The sequence below is a fragment of the Drosophila teissieri genome, chromosome 3L, assembly GCF_016746235.2.
Source record: "Drosophila teissieri strain GT53w chromosome 3L, Prin_Dtei_1.1, whole genome shotgun sequence".
In the NCBI taxonomy this organism is placed as follows: domain Eukaryota; kingdom Metazoa; phylum Arthropoda; class Insecta; order Diptera; family Drosophilidae; genus Drosophila; species Drosophila teissieri.
The window spans coordinates 790,525-794,641 of NC_053031.1; the positions used below are offsets into that span (position 1 = coordinate 790,525).

The following is a 4,117-nucleotide window of genomic DNA, read 5'->3' on the forward strand; positions in this document are numbered from 1 at the left end:
TAGCGCCTGCAATTTGTGCTTACTTTGTTGTCGTCGGTCATAGTTTTTTCTTTTTATTCCATTGGCGCCAGTCAATGGTAACCCTGGCTCCTCGAAGCCCCCATTCCCCTTATGATCCCGCCTACGAACTCAATCTCTGCTCTAGTTTGTTCCTTGGTGGAACTGATATACTATATGGTACTGATTTGATTGCCTCGGGCTCGCTTCTAATTTGATTTCGTTCAGTTCAATTCTCAGCATTACAATTGCACAACGGAGCAATAATTTGTGTAGGTACATACATAAATACATACATATGTGGCACATCGCTTCGCTTTCTGCATATGTATAGTTAAATTTATTCATTTGCTTGGTCACCCATTCTCGTCACTTTTGCACTTCTCTCGGCCTGTGCGACATAATTGTCCGATAATAGTATGCGGGCATATAGTATTATTAACTGCTGGCGAGACGGCCCCTGTCATATGGAAATATTATTTTAATAATTTTTAATTACAACATGACATGACAAGGGATTTACTTGGTTTGTTCCGCCAAGTTTTTCCGCTGCAAACGCGCTGTTTTTTCCTCTCCTCAACTTTTGAATTATGATTATTAATGTCATATGGTGGTCATTTGTCATGGCTTCAGGTGTCGCTGCTTTGCTGAGGTTTCTGGTGTTTTTTTATTCGTCGCTAACGGGGATTGCCTTTTGTACTTTATGGTTATTGTTATTGCATGCTTTTTATTCAGTTAGAAGCGATTATGGCCACATCCAAAGCCACAGCAACGGCTTCAGTAATTAGCGGCATTTGCATTTCCCGACTTAGGACTCCTGCAGTTACCATAATTTTTATGATCTAACTGAAGCTTTCAATTTTATTGTTACTCAACAAAAAATTGGAAACGGAAAAGCACAATCGATGTTCGAAATATAGAATACATAAATTCCAAAGAAATTTTATTTTTATTTTATTTTAAAGAGCATTCAAATCGTCGACTTTTTTACTACTTTTGAATTGTTGGTGATTTTCCTCTTGCCTGGGATTTTGCAATTGCAAATGAAATTCAGAAGAAATCGAACTGTCGCAAGTGACTTTCTCGTTGTTGTTCCACCGGCTGTTGGCATGGTAATGGAATGGAATGGTAATTCAGGGGGTAATGGGAATGGTAGGGGTCGGTACTAAATACGAACTGTATTTTTCACGGGCTTCTTCGTAATCGGCACACCTGTTCTATGGGTAACTAAATAGCGAACGAACGAAAGTGAAAAGCCGATTATTTGCATTATTTAATGGGCTACATCCATTGCTAATTGAAAGTAAAATCGAGACAAAATTCACTTTTCATTGACCTAATACATATTAATAATTCTAAAGGCTGGGCTTTCGCTTTCGTTTCTGTATGAGATTACACATTTAATACAAATTAAACGACGAGCATTACAAAAGCTGACTCATTTGGCACATTTTCAGATTTTCGGATACCCAGAATCTCGCACTGTTCAGATTGCTTTCTTTTTGTTTTTTAGTTCTTATCAACGAAACAATAAAATTTAAATATTTGCGCTCCCCCAAAAACATTTTCAGAGAGCGAGAGAGAGATATGGACTGAAGATATGAGATGAATTTATTTTTTCACAAACTTTGACTTTGAAATTTTATAGTCGAGCCACTATATATCTGCCCGTAAAGTATCCTTATTTTTTAGTTTTAAAATAATGGATAATTTAGCATTTTAAATCTTTTTGTATCTTACTTGATTTCAGAAATATGTTTTTCTCAAATCACAACCATATATTTTTGCTCTTGCAAAAACGGGTTGTTGTTTTTGTTGTGGAAAGGGAGAGAGAGGAAAGTGAGAGAGGACTCTTAATTCAGTGAGAGCAAAAGTTCTATTTTCAGGGTCGAGCGTCTTATTTCGCATTTGGCGGCGCTCAGTCAACAGCTCCAGTGGCGCAATTGGTTAGCGCACGGTACTTATAATCAGTATTCTGTGTGTATGAGCTATGCCGGGGTTGTGAGTTCGAGCCTCACCTGGAGCAAGTCGCTGGTGACTATATCTTTTTGGTCCATTTTTTTTTTCTAATCATTTTTTTATTTGAAGACGGTTTTAATATTATTTCAGGGGTTTTATGTGGTTTTAGAGACTTTGATTCGTTTAGTAATTTAGTTTCGTTTCTTCCGCAGACATTCAATACAACCCTTTTAATGTTTTAATAGTTGGAAAGTTAAATATTACCATGCTGTATCACTTTTGTGGTTTAAAAATGGTTGTAAACCACATTTCAACCTAAACACTAAAGTATATTACCTCGTTATTATAACAACCTCGTATAATTTGGGGTTCTACACATGAACCTAGTTCAAAATATGTTTTTGGAATATTTTCACTTATTGAAGGCTATTTAAATTTTTTCTTTAAGCCATCAATTTGGTTAAAATAAATGTAGTTCTTTAATTATTCGATGAATATAAAAATGGATTAATCGTGATCCAAAAGTATTCGAAGAGGTAACTTTAAGTGATAATAGATAGAAGTGATAAATGTCAAGGAAATGTAAATTACTGCAAGGATATTTAAGATTGCGTTTTAGGCAAGTTGTAGGTTGAGTTTTCTATTGTTTCAACTAAGCTCAAACAGCTTTATAAGAAGTATTTCATAGAATGCTTTTAAGTAAGTGGCATGCGTAGAACATTGCGTAAGATAGAATTGCGTTCAAGCATAGCTTAAGAGTCTCTGCTCAATTAACTGATAAGGCTTTGAATCTTGCTTTTGTGTTTGAGTTGATGTAGAATGCCTTCAGTTTTGGAGAAAGGTGGGATAAGAAAGTGTCGGATAAAGCTTAAAGGACATCGGACTATTCTATTTTCCGGGATCTGGGGGACTCCTTGAGCTTTTGGCGGCGCCCGGGCATCGCTCCAGTGGCGCAATTGGTTAGCGCACGGTACTTATAATCAGTATTCTGTGTGTATATGAGCTATGCCGGGGTTGTGAGTTCGAGCCTCACCTGGAGCAGGTCACTTTTGTTTTTGTTCCACTTTATGTTTTTTGGTTATGTTAGGCACGTGATGTTATATAAGATTGTGGGTGTGTTCAGATTACTTTGCGTTTTAAAAAGATAACTTTGTAAAAGATTGGATAGGAAAACAGACGAAGTTTTACGAATTACATGTTTATAAATATTTATAAAAGTTATGGAATGATAGGTACTTATTAACATTGAGGTAAAAGAAAGATCCGCCAACTTTTTTATGTAGAAAATGATATAATTTATGAATAGGAGATACTTTTGTGAGTTATTGTGATTAATTATTAGCAACATGGAAGGCGTATGTTTAGATTATGTTCTATGTTTATGTCTTATGTCTTATGTTAGTTTAAAAATTGAAGGATGCGAATGGCTAAGCGAACACTTCTCCATTGCTTGTAAACATTTCGAATATCTGTCAAAATCATATTCACCCAAACGAAGCGAAGATACATCCCTATCCAGTCTCAAATAAAAATCCGCAGCTTCTGAGTCTGAACATGCCACCCAAACAAATCGAGTGGCAGACAGGCAGAGTTTGTTTGAAAATTCAACAAAAGTGCCTTTGACTAAACATGATAATCATTATCTTTGCGAAGCCATGTGGGTATGGAGATCTTCGCAGCATTGCTGAGTTGTAGAAAGCAGCAATTAATCACTGGAAATCGAACAATATCCGCTGCGGCGAGTGTTCGTGCGTCTATCCACATAAATAATTTTTACGATCTCTGCGCGGCCCAAGTCAATTGAAATTATGAACAGATCTTGCAGCACAGTCTAAATCTAAACAACAATTCAAAAACGCCAAACAGATGCGGCCACAAGAAGGTGTTGAAAAAGAGATCCCCTCCGAGGATCCCAAATGGGAATGGGAATGTGGGCGTTGTGGAGTGCCGAGTGTTTGGAGTAAAGTCAATAAAAAGCAAGCAGCAGAAGCAGAGCTATATCGGCTATATCCGAAAGCCAGGGCAAAAGCGCAGCCATCCAATGCCAATAAAATGTTTGCAGTCCGGCGGCTGATTTGTTTATACAGCATCGATGACGACGACGTCCGCAAGTCGATCGATGGCACAGTGGTTCGAACTGTGCAAAGCATTTCATTAACAT

At 37.2% G+C, this 4,117-nt stretch overlaps 2 non-coding genes across 2 annotated transcripts; both read left to right on the plus strand.

The window, feature by feature from the left end:
- The first annotated feature begins 1,925 nt into the window (after positions 1 to 1,925).
- Trnai-uau lies at positions 1,926 to 2,023 on the plus strand. Its single transcript has 2 exons — positions 1,926 to 1,963; positions 1,988 to 2,023. It is a non-coding gene; the product is annotated as a tRNA-Ile (tRNA).
- An 874-nt stretch (positions 2,024 to 2,897) lies between these two features.
- Positions 2,898 to 2,997, plus strand: Trnai-uau. The gene is made up of 2 exons: positions 2,898 to 2,935; positions 2,962 to 2,997. It is a non-coding gene; the product is annotated as a tRNA-Ile (tRNA).
- Positions 2,998 to 4,117: the final 1,120 nt, after the last annotated feature.